This window comes from Pyxicephalus adspersus, chromosome 5, assembly GCF_032062135.1.
Source record: "Pyxicephalus adspersus chromosome 5, UCB_Pads_2.0, whole genome shotgun sequence".
NCBI lineage: Eukaryota > Metazoa > Chordata > Amphibia > Anura > Pyxicephalidae > Pyxicephalus > Pyxicephalus adspersus.
This window is the reverse complement of record NC_092862.1, coordinates 39,447,715-39,473,364: the sequence shown is the minus strand read 5'-3', so window position 1 is coordinate 39,473,364 and position 25,650 is coordinate 39,447,715. Positions and strand designations below refer to the sequence as shown.

Here is a 25,650-nt window from a genome sequence, read left to right as displayed (position 1 = left end):
GTCCCGCTGGATGTGCACAGCAGGACCATGGAGGTAAGGCTGTGACAAAATTACGGGGTTAACCATCCTAGCCATTTTTTTTTGCCCGACCTTCGTACGGGCATAACGGCTAGGTGGTTAATATTATTATTATTGTTAATAATAATATTTTTTAATAAACAGGATTTATAAAGAGCCAACATATTATGCAGCGCTGCACATTAAATTGGGGTTGAAAATGATAGACAGTGACACAGGAGGACGAGAGGACTCAGCCCCGAGGAGCTTACAATCTAGGAGGCGGCGGAAGTATCACACAATAGGATGGGAGATATGGAGGAGTGGGAAGTAGTGAGGGTTTAAGAGACAGAAAAGATAGGTAGGCAAGTTTGAAAAGATGGGTTTTGAGTGTTTTTTTAAATGATCAGAAGGTAGGAGCAAGCGGAATAGGACGAGGAAGACCATTCCAGAGAGTCTGGGCAGCTCTAGAAGTCTTGGAGCGTGCGTGTGATGAGGTTATGAGAAAGTCATTAGTAGGTCATTGGAGGAGCGAAGAGAGCGGCTGGGGGAGTATTTTTCTACCTGGTCAGAAAGGTAAGTGGGACAATAACTGTGGAGGGATTTGAAGTCAAAGCACAGAAGCGTGAATTTGATTCTAAGGTGAAATGGAAGCCAGTGAAGAGAACTACAAAGAGATGCAGCAGATGAAGAATGGTGGGAAGGTTGGATAAGTCTGGCTGCAGCATTCATAATAGATTGTAGAGGAGAGAGTCGGGTTGGTGGAATACCAGAGAGGAGGATATTAAAGTAGTCCCGACAAGAGGTAGGAAGCAAACCAAGAGAGAGAAGTCACTGATACCAGTGGAGCGCATGATTTGGATTAGAAGGGGGTGGTCAACAGTGTCAAAAGCAGAAAAAAGATCAAGGAGAAAGAGGAGGGAACAGTTGACTTAAGACTTAGCTCTGGTGAAGTCATTGGCCAGTTTAGTAAGGGCTGTTTCGGTGGAATGGGTAGCTTGAAAGCCAGACTGGAGAGGGTCAAGGAGAGAGAGTTAGTACTCAGGTAATCGGTGAGTCTTTTGAAGACAAGGCTCTCAAGAAGTTTGGAAACAAATGGGAAAAGGGAGATAGGACAATAGCTGGAAGGTAGGAAGGGGTAGGGAGAAATATGGCATGTTTGAAATCGGAGGGGTACATACCAGTCGAAACGCAGAGGTTGAATAGTTTGTTTAGTGCTGGGCCAGGGTAGAGGAATGGGCACAGAGTGGATCAGAGGGAATTTAGGAAAGCGGACAGGTAGTATGATGGAGATGATGAGAGAAGAGACTTCACTCAGAGTACCAAGGCTGAGGGAGGCCAGTGATGATTTACAGGTGGAAGGGGTGGATATGGTGGGAGTAGCTCGGTGAGCAGAGACATCATGTCTGATTTTGACAATTTTCATTTCTCTGAAGGTCCTTCTGCTTGTGGTTTGTTTAGGGAGGCATCCTTTTTTATGACTTTAACTAGCTAGAGAAAGAACATAATATCTTAAACGCGCTGCAGTGTTTTTATATTGCCTTCATAAGTAAAGTTTTATTTTTACAACGCGCGGGGGATACTTTTATCAAGATTTTCTTATGTGGTTCTTGCCAGACTAAGGGATTACCTGCAAAGTAATGCTGACAAATGTCATCCAAGACCCTTCATCAGATCATCCCCCAGGATGAACCCTGATTCCAGCAGCAATAATATACAAGCTGCAGTTTATTTCTGCTAGATGACTGATAATATTTCTTTGTGCCAAACATAGCCAATATTCATGTATTGACAATTGCTTACATGAATAATTTTGTTCTGCAACACATACTAGAGTTCTAGGTGCAGATAAAGGCAGAAATGATCACTAGTTTTCTTGGTCAAGTGTGTCATTGTTTGAAGCAAAGTTTACATTTATTATTCCTAAGTTATTCTCTTCAAAATAGCAGAACACAGAATGTAGCATTTTAAGCTTCTCTCTGTATTTTTTTGCCTTTGAGTGACTAAAGCATTTTATTTTGATGGTGCTGCAATATAAACACTTCAAAAAAATAAATAAAAAGGCAGAGTTAAACAACTACAGTTGAATGAATAATGATATGAAAAAGATGCTTTCATATTTACTTTTTTAACATTAAGGTTTAAAATGTTTGTACTATTTATGGTTGAGATGCAATTAAATGAAAAATATGTATTTTTTGTCCTTGATGTGATTTACTATTGAGGAAACATGTAAGGCAGTGTTTATCAACCATGGAACCATAGGGTTCCTCCAGAGGTTGCTTGGGGTTCTATGAGCAATAAGCAGTTTGTGACTCTCAAATCAGTTTATTAGATAACAGTGGTCTTTTTTACTTATATGTAGGTGTGAAATTTTTCCCACTGGCCACCAATGTAAGAAGCATTCTTCCCACTGATCACCACAATAATGTACTGTGATCGGTGAATATAGTTTTTATATCAGGGGTTCCTTGAAGACCTGAAAGTTATTTCAAGGGGTTCCTTGTGTTAAAAAGGTCAAAAAACACTGATGTAAAAGGTCCAAAAAGGCTTTTTTTAGTTTACTATTAAGGTGGTGGGCAGGTTAAGTAGTTGCGCATGTTGCCACTCCATGCCCAGCGGGAAGTTGGTGTGTTTAGAAATGTGAGCCAATATGTCCAGTGAGCTAAGTCAATATTGAACAAATGGAATGATATTTCATATTTCCTTTTCAAAAAATGTGAGAAAACAAATATTTTTTATAGAGATGAGGTTTAGGTAGATCACTGTTACAGAATTTCTATTATTTACTAATTTCAATTTATACTTCTTTATTTCACTGTAAAAAAGGAAACCTATTTTTAATCCAGCTTTTCTATTTCCCTTTGCAGATGATCCAGTTGAAGGAATTAACGTTGCACTCATCAGAAAAGGTACACTACGCTTTACTGCTTTACTGATTTTGTATATTATCCATTTGTTAGTATGGAAAGATGAAAAACTATACACATTGACAGATTTGTTTTTCGATTTTGTATCTGTAAAAATGCAAGACCTCTAAAAAGGAGTATGTTTTATAAATTGTGAAATGATATACATTTCATAATATACATTTCATAGTTTACATTTCATATTGGATGTTTTGACAAGTACCATATTTAGTTAAACATCTGAAAAATTACACTGAATAAAAAATGAATCTGTTATAATACAGCAAGTAATGTGAAATGTCTAATATTGCATTCATGGCTCTTTCACACCTGTACATTTTGATAATGTGTGCTATTGCATGCATTTCACATGTTCTTTGAAATGCATGCATTGATGTTCATTTTTTATTCATGGTATTGCCGTTTTCTGCTCATACATTATGCAAAGTTTGAAAGGAATGTGTAGTGATTTAAAAACTGTCTCATTTAAAAAACTGGAAAAATGTGAATTTACCAAAAGCAACTTTATTTGAACTAATTAAAACTATTGCAAACCTGAGCAATTCAAACTGTTCGTATCATAATAAATGTATTAGTTGAAGCTTCAGATACAACCACATAGGCTCAAAATATGTAGTAGATCTGATCTATGTAACTAATGTTATGTTCAGATGCCGACATTGTCAGTAAATATTGATCTTCTTCCCACTCCTTTTATTATGCTAAGGCTCTATTATGCTAAGTCCTTTAATGTGGTGGGTGTCTCACTGATAAACGGAGAGGCTCTGGAAGGGAAGGAAGCCAAGCTCATTCTTAAAGCAGGAAATTCATATCTGCCTTTATGTTTAGCTTTTAGGTTGTCTATGAATTTACATAACCTTATGTCTTTTGATGCCGTTTTGGGCATATGGTTAGGGTAATTTGTTCTAGTTTAGGTGAGATCTTAGAAACATGCAGAAGTCAAAGGTTTTGGAAAGATTGCTCACCAACCACAACCACCGTCTCTCATTCCGAGGAAGGGTCCACCATTCCAGTTGTCAGAAGCACTGATGTCACGCATGTTTGTAGGATGCTCCAGGAAAGAATCACTTTCAGTGTTTTTATAGAACACTACACATGGCCTTTAATGGAGGGAAGGGGGACCCTGGAATATTATACATATGCTCCTCTTGTTACTGTGTCCCTCTTCTAGACGCATGTGCTAATGCCCCCCGCATATATATAAAACTCTGAAAGAGTTTTTAATTCTGTGTAACTAGTCTTGTTGTTCTTCCCTGTACATGTCTGACAGAAAAAAGACACGAAAAAAGGCAAAAGCTGTCAAACCACCTAGTTATTTTCCTAGCTCCCTAGTATGTAGCACTCTGTGTTAGAAGTACCTGAAAGAAAAGTGGTTGACATCAGTTAGAAAACTGGCCAACTAAAGTCCAGCAATCCTGAATAGGACTGGTGCTTCTATATGCTTAACCATAATCCTTCTGTAACTATAGTTAAGGGATGAGCCAAATATTCAGAATCATTCAACTTGAAGTTTGTTCACTTTCCTTTATACTGGTTATGATGATGTCACCTAAAAGGTCAGTTTGTCTTGGCATATATCATGCTGAAATATAATTAGGAAAGTTAATTTACTATATGTTGATTTTGTGCAAGATGATCACAATTATAACTCAAGTTGTAGAGTAATTCTTTGATAAAATTAATATGACAGATAAATTTCCATTCAAACTGTAATTTATAGAAAAACACTGGACAAACGCTGGTCAGATTCCAGAATGATCATCCATGCAGCCATGTGTCTTGGGTAGCTGGACAAGTACAACAAATTGTTTAGTTCTCTGGATTTTTGAGTTGCAACCCTATAGTTATCGAACATATTAGTTGCATCGTGTGGTTCTGTACTTAAAAAATTCAAGCATGGAATCAATCCATAAGCACTAGAAGAATCGTTCTACAATCCCTTGAAGAGCCAAGTACCTAAATATCTCATGGAACAATCTAGGGGGACCTTGCTTGCCATAGATAGGATATTTTTATCCCTATTTCACTTTTCCATTCACTTCTTCCCTGGGAAGCTCCCAGCCTCCACTTTGTGTACAAAAGAGGGTTGTGTATGAAATGCAAACTGGTTGGTTTGTTTCAAATCGTTTTAAATTTGTTTCAAATTGTTTCAGTCAGAACAAGACCTTTGCAGATTAAGAAATTGTCTTACAAGAGAAAGAACCAGCGTGTCTTGGAGAGTGACGCCAAAAATAAAGATAATAATTTTTTGAGATTGTCATTGTAAAGGACAAGAGAGCACTCTTTGCAGAGTTTGCAAAGGGAGTTTAATCTCTGCATAGAAAAGGGATTCTTCCAGGTCTGTGAAAATGTGGAATCAGCTCCCTCTGGAAGTAGTTTTAGCAAGTTCCAAAGATTGCTTTAATAAAAAGCTGGATGCTTTTCTGGAAACACAGAATATACCTGGATATTAAAGTTTTTAAAGTAATGACACCAGATACTGTTGATCTAGGGAGCATCTGTTTGCCTCACAGGATTAGGAAAGAAATTTTTTCCCCTTTGGAATAAATTGAACACAGTTTTGGCTTTTTTTCCTTCCTCTGGATAAACTATTCATTTATGTTTCTATCTAGAATATGCTGATTTGTAGTACACTTATTTCCCTAGTGGTTGAACTTGATGAACTTATGTCTTTCTTCAACCTAACTAGGTAATTATGAGATCTGAACATTACATGTTCTTAAGTGTGTTTCTAATGTGGTTAAATGAAAGTTTGATTTTGGAGGCAGACAAATGTAGATGTCTGAAAGCACAATTGATTTTTCAGCTTAGATTGGTCAGTCTCACTGCGTTTTAGAAGATAGTTGTATAATGAGTGTATATCAAAATGTGTGTACCCCAACATTTTTTGAGGCATGTGTTAAACCCTATGTATTTTAAACCATATTACTAATAGTAGTGCTATAACGTTTAGGATGATTTGGAAATTTATAGCAATTTGCTGTTTTGCTTAAGGGTGTGTGTATATGTAGACAATCTGATTAGGAAATTAAGACAAAACATGAAGCCTTAATCTTTCTCCAGTCACCTTTTAACCAGATTTTTTTCCTTCCTTTAAACAATAGTTGATTTTTTGATTAATTGAAAAAAGTGAAAAGGGGAAAAAAATATATGTTGCATTTTTCATCTGCTTCCAAGTGGTCACAAGCTAAAGGAATAAAAGCCAGCAGTTTCCAGTTATAGTTTTTAAACCGAACATAAATTGCATGGGAATGAAAACATAAAGTGAATAACATCTCTGTAAAATAATAGGCAAATAAAACAAGAATGGTTGGTGCTGCTTAGTCTTTCTCACTATCATGCCTTAAAAAAGAAAAAACAAGCAGAATTTAATGTGGATCAAATATGGAGGTAATACAAATACTTGTACACACAGCCTAAGCCAAGCTAAAATAGTCAGTGTTATATTGTATTTTTTATATCATGTATTTTATTTGCCTCTCTTTGAGAGAACTGCACCTCATTGGATATTATTGCTGCTTACATTGCATTTAGTTGATAGGGCATCTACTTGGATCTGAACAAGTTTGCTGCTACTCTTATCCTGGTGAACTGGCAAAGTCCTTCTGATCTGTTATTGTTGCTCAACACATGCATATATGAAAATAGAATGTAAAAAAAAGTATATTGAATTTATATTGAAATTTAAATCAAATATCATGCTTGCTTCAATAGCTTTAGCACACCAATATTCTTTCTGCATTATAACTTCTAATTACCTGAAATGATTAGAATGACTAACTTTCACTCAGAGAGTGCACTAACCATGTAATGCACTTAGCTCTCAGCTGTGATGCTTTGATGTAGGAGAGTAAAAGGTAAGCTTCTATATGCTAAATAAACCACTCAGAAAGACTTCTGCTTGACAGATGAACTGCCGGTAAGCAACATATGAACTAATCATGCTTAATGGCTGCTATCATCACCAATGTACTGTGACATAGGGAAAACAGAGCTTCTTACAGAGGGAAGAAAAATAAATATATGGGCAAGCTGCCCATATTATTATGCACAGTGTACTTCTGCTTTAAGAATTCAGGGAACTCGGAGTAGAAGACTTTTTATGACTCCTTGTGATAATGCTGGTACTTACACAAAATGCACAAAATGTGGTATAATATCTGGTATTGGTAATGATAGTAAAAATAGGACACCAGTCGTTAGGTATGGTGATCCCCTTTTTTGGAGGGCGGCCTTTTAAAAGCAGCTTCTTGGTGGTAGTGACTGGTAGTTTTTGCAAGTAAGGGATTTCTATTTTTAAAAAAAATGAAATATTTGTATTTAATTACAGTTAATTTTTGATAAAGGAAGTGTGAAGATCCATGCAAAATGTTTGTAGACTGTTTATATAGTTCATTGAGTTTGAGTTTATTCATCATGGGAATCTATGAGCATCAAGTCCTTGGGCCTGATTCACCAAGCAAAATCGGAAGTTCGCTCACGCGTGCGTATTCACTATCCCACATCGGACCCCTCTAACCTATTTATCAACGGATTTTCAGCGGCCAAAAATACACTGACATGCGCATCTCCGGCAGCCTGACCCTAGCGAGCTTGCGTTAAAAATCGTTCTTTCCCTAACAAATCATTCTTTCAAATGGCACACATCTACGTTATCCCTAAATAAAAATGTATGATGCGTTCAAATGTTTAAACATATATATTAGCTTATAAATAAGCATATTTTTAAATTACCTAATATTTTCAGGTTCGGAAAGAGTTAACTGATTTCAGCTGTTTAGATGGATGCCCAACCTGAGGATCTGCCTGGTGATAAATCACCAAGTACCTTTTCAGCGGACTGGATTATCCACTGACATTCTTGTTTGCTTCTCTATCTATCTATCTATCTATCTATCTATCTATCTATCTATCTATCTATCTATCTATCTATCTATCTATGTATATCTATCTATCTATCTATCTATCTATATATCTGATAAATATATAAATACATATAAATACAGTATACAAATATGAAAAGATATATATATATATTTTCATATTTGTATACTGTATTTATCTACAGTGTACAGGGGGGGTCTTGTTTGGTATGTTATCCTAATCTATGTTGCTACATTTCATACTTTGCTTACCATTTAGCACAATATCTGCTTTTGTTTTTTAATCTTTGAATGTTTCAATGTCTATCTTGCAATTAATAAGGCAATGTTAATGCTATTGCGTTTGTAGCCATATTGTTTCATTGCAATATTATGTCTTTATTATCACCTTGTTTGTTCTGCATAAATATTTTCTAATCCATTTTCCACTCATGATAGGTCCAAATTGCATATTGGTTTTGTAAGTATTTTTTGAATGCAATATTACTTGGGCCATTTTTCAAATATTTTGGCTTTATATGGAAGTGTGGATTTACATGTGTTCTGTGTCTGCCACTTTTGCAGAGAAGGATCATCATTCAGGTAAGTTTTTTTTGTGTGTATATTGTTTGTTTTGCTTCATGTGTACCTACATGCATATATGTATACATTTAAATGTTTTTGTATATATACATATAAAAGAGAAATTATAGGAAGAAATGAGCATAGAGGGTTTTTTTTTGCATATTGCTTAAAAGGTATGTACTTCAAATTGAAAAGATTGCCTATTTCTTCCTATGATTTCTGATCTCATGGGCTTGGCTTAAAGCTAGTTTAAGACTTTAAAGGAAAGCATGCAGCCTTCTCTTCCTCTTGGTGTTTTAATTGTGCAAACATATACATGCACATATTCAGATTTGGCCAAGCATTGCCTATGCAGCCTGAAAAGCATGACAAATACAATCCAGCACCATCTAGTTGCCAACAAAACATGATTTAACATGCTGCCTAACACATCCTAATAATTGAATCTTATCTATACCTGGATGATAACATGCCTTTGTTAGGAACCTCAGGCAAGCCTCTGGAATGTCACATCACAGACTACTGTACATTCATGGATGATATTGTTTCTGGTTGGAGGAGGAATCCACCTTTATGTGCTTCCACTACCAAGCCGATGTGATGAAGTGAAGATAAAGTAGGCCAAGGTCTAAATTAGCATTCAAACTGCACAAACACCCTGAAAAAAGCAATAAATATGTTTTGTGCAAAGTATACTTGTCCCTGGAAGTTTTATTTACCAATAATATTTGAATCATGTAAACACAAATGCATAAAGTCCAGGATTTCATGTTGTGTTTTGCAACCTGGACCTTCTTCCATCACCCTCAGGTGTGTTAGAATGAGTATGCAACTCAGCTGCACAGCTATTTGACAACCTGTTTTGACAGCAAGTGGAAGTGTGTTTGTATACAATAGTGCTAAGATCAGGCAGCACAGCACAATGACAACAAACCTTTAACACTACCACAAATGAACAGAGGAGTTGTGTAGAACAGTGGCAACAAATTAACATGAGTGAAGTATGTTAAGAAAACCACAGCTTATTCAGCAAATGTCAGACTATTTAAAAAAATAAAAACTATGACAATGTATTCATAAAAGGAATATTTACATAACACATTCAAATATCAATATGTGACAATATGACTTTGAGAATGGGCCAAAGGCAACGAGGGGGGTCAAGTACCAGTTTGGAGTGGAAACCATTCATAAATTTGTACTAATTATTCATGGATAAAATGTTAAAACCTTTAATAACAATGATTACATATACATTGTAAGAAAACAGGTTGAAAAATTGCTAACCAATAGAGACAATAATTTTAAAACAGGCACAAAACATTGTGCATTTAGTTGATAAATCTGCCTTCTTAAATCAGGTAACAGGGAAGAGAAATTGAGTATATTTACCACATAAAAATGTCCTTATTAATTTCTCATTAATGTATCTACTGTTCAGATTGAAAGTTTTATTTCTTACTTGAAGTCTTCTATGCTTTATTTCCACTCATTTTTCTGGCAGCAGATAAAAATACCAGGCTAAATCTGGTTTACAGTTACAGAAATTATACTGTTCACAATGAAAACTGTGATTCATTTTATATTATTCATTGAATTGCCAGTGCCTATGCTTGCTTTGTTTTTTTTCCGATAAAACTTTAATGATTTCCCAAAAATATTCTACTTAATTTCAAATTATATATGTCATATATTTTTATCCTTAGAAAATATTTTTTAATTTGTGAATGTGACAGTTACTAAACATTAACAGTAGGTAATCTTAAAATGTAGTTTATCTGTAAATGTGTTTTAAATACAGTAATTGATTTACATTTGGTAAATATCACATTCATTGCCCATATTTATATCACAATATCAGATTCATTGCCTTACAAATATGTCCCATAACAATTAGTTTAAGAAAAAAAAATCCACATTTCAATTATTCAAATTACAGTCTTAACAAATTTAATTTCTCTGTGATCCACTAGAATAAACTCCTTTTCTGTTGTTCTTACCAACCTTGTTGTCACTTCTCCCAACTTGTTAGCCATACGTTTTCCTTCTTTGATAATATAGGAAAAAAGAATGGGTCAAAAATATCAAAACTTGGTATCTTAAAGATGGCAATTGCATTTTGGTTCACATTTAATGCCTTCCACTTCATCGTTAATGCTTTCTGGGACTCAGGCAGTGGTATCCCCCCCCCCCCCCCCCATGGCATGTTGAACTCATGCTAGTTCCTACACAAAGCCAGTTATTCCCAACAGGGTTTTGTGGAACCTTAGGGCTTTTCCAGGTGCTTTGTTAACCTGTGGCTGAGCTCATATTTGATGACGCCTGCATAATTCTTGGAGGCGACGGCCATGTGGAAGGGCCAGCTGCATGACACTTATGTCTATAAGGTTGTCTATAGGGTGGAATTCTAGCTACAACTGTGCAGGGAAAATTCTTTCCAATGGCCTTACATGTAGGAGGTTTTTTTTCCCAGTGACCCCAAACAAATATAAATATTTTAGAAAGGGTTTCTCAAGAACTGAGCATAATTTTAAGGGTTCCTCAGAAGTAATAAAGTTTGAGAAGGGCTGCTGTAGAGGGTAATTACAACAGAAATATGGAATGGTTTCTTTTTCCATAAAAAGAAAGTGGAAAGACAAGTGACCCATATAAAGGCAAAGTTTTTCATTGAGATTTTCCCAAGGATAGTTAGAGATATCTGCAAAAGGGCTCAGGACAATTCAAGTCTGTTCATCTATTGTAAATTAAATGGCTTTGATCTGGAGTTGCTGTTTGGTTTGTAAAAAAAAAGTATACTGTATACCTATTAATAATATTAATACACAGTATTTATATAGTGCCAACATATTACGCAGCGCTGTACATTAAATATAGGCTGCAAATGACAGACAGATACAAACAATGAAACAGGAGGAGAGGACCCTCTGATAGTTTTTCTTATTAGTAGACACTGGTAAAATAAGGTTTACTGTATTCTGTTTTCCTCTAAATCCCCCCTCATCCTGGTTGCAAATTCTTGGTATATTTACCGTAATCAAGTTCAACAGTACAAATAACTATGATGAATTAAAGCAAGCTCTAAAGGCTGAATAGCACTAGTGGACTTGGTAATACCATTAGCATTTTTAACAGTGGTATGAGAAACAACAGCAGCTGAGCCTGAGGAATAAAATCAATCGAAATAATATATAGGTATGATTAAATGGGATGTCACCTAATCATTCACTAAAACTGCACTGTCATTTAGTGGGTAGATCAAAATGATGAATTTTATGCAGTAAATAGTCAGACACTCTATTGACCTGTAGTATGAACAATACTGTACGTATATGATTATATATATATCTTTTTGAAGAAATATTACCCCATTTACATCAGTTAAATCATACAGAAGCTTAGATTTTGATACCCCAACCACACGGTTTCAATTAACAAGCCAGTTTTGGTTTAGGTGAGTTAAATTATTTTTATGTAATGGGAGGAACCCCATACCCAAAGAAATACGAATACCATATCTAAGAAAATAACATTGCTATCCCTATTACTCCCGTGTCAGTTTGTGCATTAGGAAATGTATAGGTGGGTAAAACAACAGTTACGTCTGTTGTTATGGGCAATAACATTACTAAAATCTCTTGTAAATGGACTAAATCTCTTTAGACTGGGATCTAAAGAACTGGTCGAGGGGAATTCTCGGGAAGAGAGGGGAAAGGGGCACTGGACTTTCTTTGGACCGGCTTTCTCTCCAACAAACCCTAGGAAGATTAATGAACAGTATGGGAGTAAGATCATCATTTGTCACCACTGTGCTCTGTATAACACTGCAAATATAGTGAGAACTGTAGTATTCAGAGGGAAAGAGAAGGTAAAACATGAATCCACTTTACAGATGTACAATACCAGCAGTCTGCTGGCACAATCACATTTCAGAAAATAAACTTCTGTCCTTCTATGTATTCTGTACAAATATAAAAAATCTTTTTGATCTACCGAAGTATACCACTGAAAGATGTAAGGGGCATAACTATTTTAAGGCAGTGAATGTGACGTTTAATAAATAACAGTGGCAGGGTAATCTTTTTATGTGTATGTGTTTTATATTACAGGGAATGATTAACCACTTGTGAATGTCTCAGTTAATGCTTTATACAATTACCCGTGCTTTCTTCAAATCAATGACCTTCTGTAGGTAGCATTCAATAGCAATTTTTACACTGGGAGAATTTTTTGTTATAATTTAAAAAGATATATAACTCACTCATTGTTGTCATTCCGAACTGAGTAATTCATTCCTGTAACCCTTGGTCCTATTCTATACCCTTGTTAAGAAATAAAAAAACACATTGTGCATGTGCTTTCCATCTTTCAAGGTAATTTATCCTATGGATCTGTGACACTGCTGGGCATTGCAGCACTTACTACACAGATTATACGTGAATTATTTTTTACTGGATGTAATTTGTGATATTAAAATTCACTTGGTGAATGCTAGAAATAGAATTTTAATTCGCCTACTGTTAATATGAAGTTTAGAGTTGCAAATTATAACAGAGCTTTAAGCTAGGATATAGGAGAAATTCTGTATTGGTTATAGTCTGCAGTAGAATGAAATATATGGCTGTTATGATGGATAATAATCATATTTCATTAACAAGGGAAACCGTGCAAGGTAGGATTGATGGCAACAATTCCCTGCCCGAGGCAGCAATTAAAATGGTGCTCTTCTCTGCCTATTCCTTGTTGAAAGAGCCATATTCAAGTGCACATAAGCACTGTGTGCCTTAAAAGAAATACATTGTCATTTCAAATCTTGTGTTATGTTTAAGCTCAGATCTTTCCTTCCCTTACATATCATTGGCACAGGTCATGGATTTGGACATAAAACAGTAAAAAGCACAAGATATAAAGTGCTGGAAAATAAGTATACATACATTATATGTGTGGTACTTTACCATTAGGAATGTAAAAAACAAGTAGGTGTCTGTGATTGAATTCATTTGGGAATTTACTGTCCTTGCAGTAGGTACTACAGGCATTCACGGGTATTGCAAAAAAATGGAAGGTGGTCCAGATTACCTATCCTCGTATGTGTTAATTTTCCATTTGTACAATTGTCTAACCTATTTGACTGACTGATAAATCGGTTCCACACAAAAACGCTTCAAACAATCGTGCTTACATATACAGATTTTTCCAAAAACTTAGATAATATGAGGGACATTATTAAATACATTCTGGAGTGCTTGTTATATCCTTTAGAAACTGGTGATAGATTCTTGTCTATATACTTGAAAAGTAAGGGCTGTGCATGGCAACATATGAGTCAGTTGAACAGACATGAAAATTGTCATTGATTAGTGGGAGACAATTACCAGTAAGATTGGTCAATAAGAGAATCCTCAAATTCTCCAATTTCAGTGTTGGTGCTCATGGGATAGTAAAATATACTCTGGTAGTTGTTAATAGAACTAAGTGAGTCCCTTCACTTTTAGACAGAAGGTCAACCCCCAAGATAAGCCTCCTTAAACTCCACTTTAGGTCCCAGATAAGGCCCCTTAAACACCCCTTTAGATCAGCACCTATAAACTTCTCTTTACAATCTTTAAACTCTTCTTCAAACCCCAGATTTACGTCTCTTTACACCAGCTCCATTTAATCCATACTTCAGACCTCAGATCAGCACCTTTCCTTTCTCTGTCCACCATCCACAACGCTTTCAGACCTTAAAGAAATATGGTATCTTAGAGCACGCTAAGCGCTGTGGGTTTCTGCCATAGTATTTTTTTATCACATGACCTGAAACCATAAGTGGGGACAGATTTGCTGCACCAAGGTCTCTAACGGCACACTGGTACATAGGGTTGGTTTGCAGGTCCCCAGACAGTTCCAAAAAAAGCCTGGAAGGCTGGGCAATATGTAAAAAGGAGTGAGTTTTCGTGGCCTATTTCACATGAATATGCTTTGTTAATATTCCAAATTCAACAATGTTTCTTTTATTTAGCTTTTTTGTCTATCAAGATCTTTTTATCCTTTAAAAAGACCTATCATTGCATATTTTCCAGAACATTGCTGATTCAATATTTAATTCCAGTAAAGTACATAGCAGTAGCCGAGACCACCTTTAATTGTGTTAGCTGCAGAGTAAATATATCATTACGCTTTATCACTTTAATTTATTTTAAAACTGTATTGAACTCTCCAGTAGGAACTGATGTGTTGCAAAAAGTACAAAATATGTTATTGAGGTTAAAGGACAAACAGTCAAAATGCCATAAACATTGCAACATTAACTTTAAAAACAAAACTGGCATCTTCAGAATTAATTAATGTCTTGAATCATCAATATCTGGATTCAGTTCATGACCTTCTTTCTTCCTAACAGCTCACCCCCTTTCTGGCTTTACTTTTCTTAAATATTTACAGAAACAGCCGCTCATAGCACCAATATCTGTAGTAGAATAAACACTTATACCTTCAGCAGTTAAAAGACGGTCAATTAAATTAAAACTGAACGGCAGCATTGGCATTTGTTTTGCACTCTTGCGGGTTGCCCTGCACTTGGCTGAAAGTGAGTAATTCCACACAACAAACATTGGACTGTGTAGCAGGTACCTTGAGCCGATCTCATTTTCTGCCTTTTGGACTAAAAGCAGCATCCAGCACACTCTTCCCATCTGTGGTGTTCTGAACCTCCTGTTTCAGCTATTTGCTTTCTTTCCTTTAAGTGTGTGCATTTAGTGCGTGCTTTTCTCATTCACAGCAGTATCTCGTGCCTGCACAGTGTGAGATTGGGTTACGTAGACAGGAGATGTAGGTGCCAGTACAGAGGAGTATTCCAGGACAGTGTGGGACCAAATTGAGGCCAGGTGTGGAGAGATCAGGGCCTCAGTGGAAATAAAAAATTGTATTTTAATTCTCACACTGTGCAGGCGCGAGATCGCCTTCTGAGATATGTGACTTATGTACCCCAGGAGGCTGCAGGTTTCCGCTTCAGTTTTTATTGCCACAGTGGTAAAGACTGAATGGGAGGGGTTCTCCCTGAAAACTGGGAACCAAAACATTTTAAAAACAAAAATGAAAAAAAATTTCTTTAATTCTATAAAAGAGTTGGCCAACTTTTTATATAATGTAAACATGCGGTGATAAGTCTGCTTTACCTGCTTTAATTTTAATATATTTGATGTAATGGTAAATGTTTCTAAGCTCTGTTGAGAAATACTCTTCAGATACTGATAACAATTCTCAGATTCTCGCACCTTCCAGTTTCTGGGTTACCTTGAAAATATTATATCCAATTCTATTTATCATTTTATAATGTCTTGTAATTACCTGGTATGCAATGTAAATACCACTTTCAAAGTATATTGTGCCCAGGGCTGGGGAGAGCGGTGAGCAGATTATATCTTCTCATCAGATAAAGGGCTTCCCAGCCATCTCCAAGTACAGCTCAGCTAAATCTTAAGTAAATTGTACATTTCAATTTAGTGTTTCTTTAAAAAAAGGGCTAAGCCACAAATGAAAATATAAAAGCTGACAGATGCGTTTGTAACATATGTTGTAGATGCATTGGTAGACTTCTGATCCCTTTTTAGTGATTAGACTGCAGTCTTTCTGTTTTGTTAACAATAAGCCGTTAGATGGGTCAGTCTCCTGTGGAATTATACACAACAACTCTGCTTAGGAACATGCCTGAAAGGTCGAAGTCATTTTGGTTTTAGTGCATGTTGTTGGATTGTAAAGGCAATTGATTATAATTTAGGATTTGTACGAAACTAGCTCAGGGAGCCATATCTACAAGATTGCTTAGAAAAGAAAACAACATATTTGGTTTAGGCAATATGAATCAACCTGTCCTATTAAAATTCAAAGAATCCATCAAATCTGTTTTTTTTGGAAATGGTATATTTTATCACTGTTGCAAGGATTTTGTTTTAATTTGTTTAGGGCAAAATCAATAAATATAGTTAAATCAAACAAAATATTCTTTAAAGCTAGTTTATAATGTAATATTTAGCCTTCCCTGTTAACTATTTCCCATTTCCCCTGCTAATTAAATGACTAATTAAAATCTTTTTCAATGCATACCTTATTTTAGATCCTGTAACACCATCTTTTGTAATGGTAAACATTACAATTAGTACCATGCACCTATTCTGTTACAACATTCTGTAACATTTTACTTCTGTGAAGAATTCTTGAGGAATTGTATAACCCAGGAACCAGTTTATCAGGCTTTAGAGGGCTACAGGACATTTTTAAAATAATTTGGAGAAAGCATGTATATGTAAATATTCATTTTCTACTACAACACACTTCTTTGTTGCCAAGAATGATGACATTGAATTTATTATCAATGCATAAACAAGATTACTGTGAAAATATTAATTTTAAGAATTTTGACCACCCACACCAAACAATTATATTAAATATTAGGATATGGACAGCAAAATTTGTCATGCCCAGTGTCTTCAGCAATGCACTTGCTGGCTTTAGAAAATTTGTGAACAAAGTCCTAGGTAACCTTATGTTCACTTGTGTCAATGGGCCTGATTTATTAATACTCTCCAAGATTGGAGAGGATACACTTTCATCTGTGAATCTGGGTGATCCAGCAAACCTTGAATGTATGGGAGGGGGGGCTGAGAAGTTCCAGGGTTTTCCCCCTTCCAGATGAAATAGAAAAATTAGTGTGGGGTCAGCCTAATATCTTAGTTTGTAACTGTGCAAATATCAGGTCTTAGCAATCTTAAAACTGTTTTTTCTTTTAGTGAGAAGCTGTGATGGCTGAGGTACAAGTAAGTTTCACGCTGTTGGAGATACGGGCCGTCATGAAGTTTTTTATTTCTCCAGGTAAAGTCAGCAAAGGACATTCACACTGAGATGTCACAAACACTAGGGGAAAAGTGTCCTTCTTAAAGCACTGTCAAAACCTGGATATCTAGTTTCAAGACTAGGCATTTCAGAGTTGAAGATGAGCCCCGCAGTGGGCACCCTCAACCTCAACTGACCTGGCAACCCGGAATACTGTCCATGGGCTGATTATATAGGTCCGGTGAATATCCGCAAAAAAGCCCAGATACTTGGAGCTGTGGCTGCTAAATTGAACTCCCTGGATTTCCAATTGGTTCACCATCCCCCCTTCTCAAGTGACCTGGCCCCTTCGGATTGTTATCTGGTCCCAAATTTGAAGAAACACCTGAAGGGGCAGAGTTTTGAGGACACTTCTGAGGTCAAGGATGCTGCTGAGAGCTGGTTTGCAGCCCAACCAAAGGACTTTTATTTGAATGGTCTAGAAAAGCTGCAACTGCACCAAGATGCTGTACCAAGTGCATCTTAGGGGGGAATATGTTGAATAAATATGTTATTTCTTAACTCTCTCTTCTTTCTGGGTAAAGCCAGGAACTTCTCAGGACCCCCTCATATTTCCTAAAAGTAATTTGCTATTTGTTAGAAAATGTTTTCAGTCCTAGACCAGATACAGTCCAGATTTGCTGGATCACCCGACTTCAGTGATAAGTGTATCCTCTACAGCCTTGGAGACCTTTACTAAATCAGGGCCATTGTGTCTTGATAACACACATTTTGTATCCTTCTGAAGCAACACCTCTACATGCACCTGGAAAAATGGTAGTTTTAAAAGGGTAAGTTATCCTTTGGAAGCTAAATACAGTAGTTTCTATACAAGGCCTCTGTATGTAGACCAAGTTTATAGAAGGGATCTTGTATTGGACACAGACAGCCCTTAGGCCTGGAAGCTATACATGAAATCTTACTCCTTGGGGTAAAATAAAGTGTGCTTGTAAAGCAGTAAATCTGGTACGTACCCATGTGGAGAATGCTTCAGATGTATGAGTTTTCCGTGGGGATTGATTGGTTTTGTAACAAAGAATTTTTATTGAATGTCAGATTTACTGTTTTATAAAAAGACTCCTTTCTCAACTACTAAAAGTGTTAATGTATAACTTGGTGTTAAAACATTACAAGTAAGAATGGTCACTTCAGAAAGAAAATAGATAATAAAAAAATAAAAAGATATGACTTTATTGTGTTTAAAGTTGACCTTCCAAAGCTCAGCTGTCCAAGCTAGCTGAAAAAAAAGAGAAAAAGGAAGAAAACTTCTGGGAGGTGCAGGTGACACAGGAAATTCACTTTAAATGTCATTGTAGGAAGATAACAATATCCTTGTTTTTTAATCTATCACATTCCGCTTTCTTTTTCACTCATAATTTGTTTACTTAATAGGTTTTCTTTTATTTATCGAAAAGCAAATGAAATTATTATAGAAAGGTCATGACAGTAATCCTTAGTATATTAAAAGAGAATATGCAAATATTGTGAATCTATTGCCCTTCTTGTTAAAGCACACTTAATCTTAAACCAATTGATGTAGAATTTTTGTTTTCTTTTTCTACCTTCCGGTAATATGTTTAAGGCTCACCTTTAAGCTATCTTTTCTGTCTTCCCCTATAGCAACTTTTTTACTTCATAGAAGGTCAACGCTTATGTTATTTTATACTATTAGAATATAAATTGCTCCTTAAGCATATAATTATCTTGGTAAAAAAAAAAACATTTATTGGTCAATTTAATTTAATGAAACTAATCCTAAACACTGCCTAGTTTACGTATCTTTCTGGTGCAATTTATTGTATGAAGAATGAACCCTGGAAAATATCAAAAGAGAATGTCAAGCAATATATGGTTTTCAACATTTTTTGAATTTGTCTTGGTGCTCCTAGAATGCCATTGTGTTCTTGACTGGTCACTGCAATTGTCATGCTCATTTTATATTTATGAAATCATTATACAGGTGATTTAAAATACAGTGAATGAAGTATTTCATATCAGATATCTGGTAGATACTGAGTAATAGGAGGTCAAATTCTTTCACATTTCTTAGATTTAGGGGCACCCTGGCACAAAAGGGTGCCAAGGCATCATTAAAAATAACATTCAAGAGATATTAGTAAAAAGGTAGCTGTGCATAGGTTAAAAATGAAAAACAAAAGTGAATCAGTCTCAAGAAGAAAATTGTGTGGTGCATGTGGTATGTACACACGTTCTTGCTAACTTCTGTTTATAAAGTAAGGCTAAATTCAAGCAATTTTTGATAGTGGGTTACTGTCCCAAAGTCCTAGTTATTGTGGAAACAATTTGGAGAAGATGAAACTGGTTGTGGTGTATTTTTTGAGATGCTTCATACAAATTCGCAGGGTGATCTGGCACTCTAACTACCTTTATAGGCTTCCAACCTCTTCAGCAAACACTCTTTAAATGCTGGGCACCTGAAAGTGTTCAAAAGCTTTTATTGAGCAGTTTATCTAAGGTTGATAAACACTTGTTTAAATTTAGCAAATTCAAATTAGTGAAATTCTAATTTAAAGGCCCTTCAATTACACAAGGTAACCTTAATTCTCTAAAAATATTTTATTAAATAACATTAAAACCACTACCATAAAATAATTTTAAAAGGCATCTAAACCAAACATAATATAAGATATTCCTGTCGGGGTCACCCTCAAAGGACTCCCTGTTCTTTATACGCATTTCACTGATTAGTTCCACTTCTTCAGGAACAGGGTCTGACGGGACAGCATGATATTAACAAGGAAAGAATATAAAATAGACTCATATATTTAAAGATACACTAGGATGAGAGCAATGGAGCAATGTGTATTTTGAGCAGTGGTTGGCCCGTATTGACTTACTGAACCGGGACGGAATTCTTGGGCAATTAATAAAGATAAACTTCTCTGCAAAGCTGGAAAATGATGGGAGATAATAATTTGGAAATTAGTAGTTATGACATTTGAGATTCTTCAGATCAGTTGATTGCTATCTGTGAGAAATACTTCACATATCACTGTTCCTCGGCCCTATACAATCCCATATAGGAGGGGTGCCGCATACCTGCCAAACACCAGATATCCCTGTCTTTCCTGAAAAAGCGAAACTAATTTGTGAAACGCATAGAAAGAATAGGGTGCATCCTTTGGGGGTGACCCCGACAGGAAAATCTTATATTGTATTTGGTTTGGATGCCTTTTAAAATTCTTTTATGTTAGTGGTTTTAATGTTATTTAATACAGTATTTTTCTAGAATTCAAGTTACCTTGTGTAATTGAAGTTATTGGCCTTTAAAGTCCCATTAACCGGTGGAATCTCACTTTTTTGTATTTGATATTGAACAGAGATATGGTCATGATAGGATAAGCCAAAAAGCCTTAAAAAGAAACACAGTGGCTTAGTAGACATAGTATTTTAAACAATTAGTCAACTACTTGTCTTCATGCAATTTTGTTTCATTTATAATATGGGGAAGGGGGGTGTTTGCTGAAGCTGTAATTTGTGTCATTAAGACTTTTACGGGGCTGCTCCTGCTCCCTGGAATAGTCTTCCTCGTCCTATCACATTTGCTCCTACTTTTTGCACATTAAAAAAACCCTTTAAGATTGTCCAGGTTCCTTCCTTCTCTCATCCATGGGGCTCAGACGGGCTTCATCCCATATAGACAAGGGAGTGACAATACCAGAAGGGTAATCAATATCATTGATATTATTAATAAACGGAAAGCCCCGTTCTTGATACTTAGTCTGGATGCCGAAAAGGCATTTGATCGCCTTAGTTGGCTCTTTATCTTTTCCACTCTGAACAAAATGGGCTTTACTGGTCCCTTTGTTAAGGCGATTGAGTCTTTGTACACGACCCCATCGGCTTCAGTCAAACTGCCCCATGCTACCTCTGCCATGTTTCCTATTAAAAATGGGACAAGGCAAGGGTGCCCATTGTCGCCCCTGCTCTTCGCCTTATGCATAGAGCCCTTGGCGGCCTGCATCCGCTCCAACCCAAATATACACAGGGTGCCCGTGAAAGGGAAAACATACAAGCTCTCTCTGTATGCAGATGACATACTCCTGACTCTGTCCCAGACAGTTACTTCCCTCCCTAATTTATGGAAAGAACTAAAAGTATATGGTGAAGTCTCAGGATTTAAAATTAATTCCTCCAAAACGGAGGCTTTACCTCTCCATATCCCCTTCCGGGGCTACAGACCTTGCAGGACTCTTTTACCTTTATCTGGCAGGAGCGCTCCCTCCGCTACCTGGGGACCCAAATCACTTCCACATACTCCCAATTGTACTCCCACAACTTTCCCCCATTATTCCGAGAGGTGAACAACTTTTTGTGTAAATGGAAGAATCACCCGTTGTCGCTGCTGGGTAGGATAGCTTCGGTTAAAATGATGCTTCTCCCCAAACTGTTATACCTGTTTGAGACATTACCAGTTAGAGTACCACCCCAAGTTTTGAAAAGAGTCCAAACTGACTTTATGCGTTTTATTTGGGCTTATAAAAGACATAGAGTGGCTAAACGTATTGTTTGTGCGCCTAGGGAGAGAGGAGGACTGGGAGCTCCAGACATCCACAAATATTACCTGGCGGCCCACTTGCGGCATCTTCTGCTATGGACCTCCCCCTACCCCCCTAGTGTTTGTGCAGAACTGGAGGAGGAATTGATAGCCCCTATACACCCCAATTTTATGTTGTGGAGTTCCTCCTTATTACTAGCGGAGTCTGATTTAACGGCACCTATGGTATTCACGAGGAAAATGTGGAGGGCCTGCAAAACTAAATATGGTCTGGCATCCCCAGCCTCGAGGTTAACCTCCATAATCCAACCCACAAATACCAGATAGTCTATCTGGATCAATGTCTGGCCCCTGGAAGGACAGAGGTCTATACCAAGTCAGGCACGTCCTGCACCCAATTGAGAGGAGGCTGCTTTCCTTTGCTGAACTAGGTGGCAGAGTGGAACCGTTCTTCTTTATATGCCTACCTACAAATACGGCATTATATTTTTTCACTACAACCCACAGGCACCTTCGAGGCCCTCACTGCATTTGAGAGACTATGCATGGAAGGCCCCCACACCAAAGGAAAAGTTTCTACCATTTACCGCCTCCTGCATGCTTCAACACAGGGGAACTCACATATGTTTGGCTACATGCTCAAATGGGAGGAAGTTCTGGGTCGGTCTTTATCCCCAGAAGAATGGCATGATATCTGGGAGGGAGCACATGAAAGTTCTATCTGTATACTATATAAAGAAAATCTGTATAAAATTGTGCTCAGATGGTATCACACGCCGGCGGTGCTTTACCGATTGTTTCATAATGTTGACCCCAAGTGTTGGAGGTGTGGAAACCACCGAGGTACAATAGAACATATATTTTGGTTCTGCCCCCTTATTCAGACATACTGGTCACAAGTTAACGACTTAATATCGTCTGTGACCAGCAACCTATGACATTAGACCCTCTCTCCCATCTCCTAGGTCAACCTTCCCTAACGCTGCCAAATGTGTCTCGTAAACTAGCATCCCATATTCTAGTTGCAGCGTGAACATTGATCCCCTCCAGATGGAAGGCAGCTTCGCCTCCTTCCATGGAAAATCTCAATGCGCGGATCCAAGAGATTCGCCTTATGGAGTACCTCACGGCACTCCTTAGAAACACAGTCTCTCAATAAAAATACAATTTAAAAAAAAAACCCTTCAAACTTTTCTTTTTAAACTCACCTACTCATCTTATTCTGTCTCCTAAACCTTTACCACTCACTTACCATTACATTCTTTGGAATAGAATATGTAAGTGAACAATACAATTGTTGTGTATTTTCCTTTACACATGATGATAATCACTGTATTTATGTGGATGCATGCCTTTATGAAATATGTGTCTTTACATGAAATGAGTTTTAGTAATTATCTGAAAACACCTATCTTGCTTCAGTTACCCCAAATTATGTTTGTCTCCCCTGAAGAAGCCTCAATGGCAAAACGCGTTGAGGTGAAAAATTTTTCATTTCTAATCTATGAGTTATTTATATTTGTAAACATTTTCTTATTGGCTTTTAACAACAACAACTTTCAACTTTTAACTTAACAACTTTCTTATTGGCTTTTAAAAGTTTTTGAGAATTAATAAGGACCGAAGGAATCCAAAAATGCATAATGCAGCAGGCACGTGAATCCGTGTGCTGGATAATCTTTTGCAGTAAAGATGAGCTTGCATAAACCATTGCGCAAAAATAGTGTAAAACTGCTTTAATTAAAACTCTAAACATAAAACAATGAAAGGCAGTACTATTGGTATTTAAAAATAAATATATAAATAAGAATTTATTATAAATTAAAATATTCAGATTCTTTTTCTTAGTGATATAAAATCAGTTGCAGACTAATGTGTTCTAATATAGATGATTACAACAAGTAACATTTTAATTTGTTTCATGTAGAGGTTGTGAGCTATTTTATGCAATAAAACATTAACTCATTTAATCAATATCAACCTGATTAGTAGTGAGTTGAGTAGTGCAAAGGTAGCCTAGTATGCTGGGATTCTACACAGGCTGCATACTTAGGAATCATCCATATTTGAGATATGAAGTAGCACATTTGTTTATCTTGCTCTAAATATTGGTCTTTACAAATGTGTAGACAAAGGCTGGAAGCTTGGATTTGTAAAGAGGCAGAAATGTGAATTTATCATCACAAACTACACCCTACTACATTTAATTAAACACTAATGGTGTCCTATAATGAAATGCTCAGTAAATTACATAGTATGATGGGGATGGTTGCTACATGTTGTGAATATGGCAGTTAAGATATTAAATACTATTTCAAGGAATGTTTTTTTTGTTTTTTTTTCACTTTGATATTAGTATAATTTGTGGGTAAATATCTAATGACACAAAGCATTATAAGATGCAATTAAGAGTTGTAATTAATTAGCATCCAGCTTTAAATAGAATTAAACATGTCAAAATTACTTTTTATGAGGGTAGAAAAAAGGTGAAATATATTAAGGATAATAAATATGGGGAATTGCCACTTAATTACATTTAATTACTGGTTAATTTACCATAGATGTAGATTGATTAGACCTCCAGAGCATGCTGGTATTGTTCGCTGGTATGACATTTTCTATCAGTCTTCTTCCCTTGCTGCTTCTTTATCAGAATGACAGAAGATTTTGGACCTTATAACTTTGGAGCTTATAACTGACATATTGGGATAGTCACAGTAGGAGCCATATAAAGCTGAAATCATCCGGAGAACTTCAAAATGGCGGCTTATATTTCTTCAAGAAAGAAGAAGAGGAACCTGTGCTTTCCCTTAAGAACAAAGATTAAGGAAATCATAATACTTGTTGTCTTCCTACAGCTGATATTTTATCCTTTTATTAAAGAGGAACTAAACTGAAAACTGTGGGAAAAAAAAATCCATTTACCTTCAATCCCGCAGGGCAGTCTGATCCATCTGGGGGTGTCCTGCATCGGCTCCTGCGTTGTCCCGGCATTCATACCGAGCTGACGCTCTGGGTGCCGCTATCTTCGTCTCCTCTTTATCCTACGTCACCCGACTCAGGCGCCAGATTGGGTGACGTAGGATGGAAAAAAAACTTCCCGATCTCACTGCGCATGCGTGAGATCAACACATTTTTTTTCTTTGTGCAAAAAGGCTCCTTCGCGCATGCCGGAGGTGCTCGGGCATGCGCAGAAGGAGCACCCAAGATCCTTCCTGGGATGCCTGACATAGGTATCCCAGGAGGCTTTAAGCTCGTCTAGGTGATCAAGAATTAGGGGGGCGGTGCTGCACCGTTTTTTTTTTTCTTTAAAAAAAACAGAATTTTTACTTTACATTAAAGGGTTGTTGACCCTTTTATGTAAAGTGAAATTTCTGAATTTAGATACGCTTTACCTTACCATTTCTGAGTCTCTGGCCCTGATTCATCAATGAAATCCGCGCTCGCTGGAAGCGCAAACGTACGCGCGACCAGCGAGCACGGTTTCCTGCGGTCCGGAGTTGAGTGCGCTAGTACACTCGCCTCCTCACTGCCAGCCGGATTCCTGCCTTGATAATAATGAGCAATAGGGGTCGCGAATCTGCCAATAAGGGGATTAGATTTCAGCTGCGCAATTAAGGAGGATCTGTTAAGCGAATACGAATGCGTGAGCAAGCGTCCGATTCTGCTTGATGAATTAGGGCCTCTGTGTGAGGGCTCTCAGTATGGAGGGAAAAAATTAACCTGAACTACATACTCAAATCTCACTATAGACTAGCAATCAGAAGCCTCCCTGCCTAAGAGGATCTCAGACAGGTGTAGAATTATACTGAATAGAATTGCAAACCTGTAATCGATTTCTTAAAAATGATTTGCTGTTAGTTGACAACCATTTTCTATCCTGGACCAGATCCTTTCTAGGTTTGCT

At 36.8% G+C, this 25,650-nt stretch overlaps 1 protein-coding gene across 5 annotated transcripts in view; it reads left to right on the top strand.

The window, feature by feature from the left end:
* SNTG1 (syntrophin gamma 1) overlaps positions 1–25,650 on the top strand; it is a 279,759-nt gene that overhangs the window by 107,927 nt on the left and 146,182 nt on the right. For all 5 annotated transcript variants that reach the window (XM_072411228.1, XM_072411230.1, XM_072411226.1 and 2 more), the window contains one exon: positions 2,868–2,909. The gene's annotated coding sequence lies outside the window, so the exon portion shown is untranslated. The remainder of the gene's footprint in view (positions 1–2,867; positions 2,910–25,650) is intronic.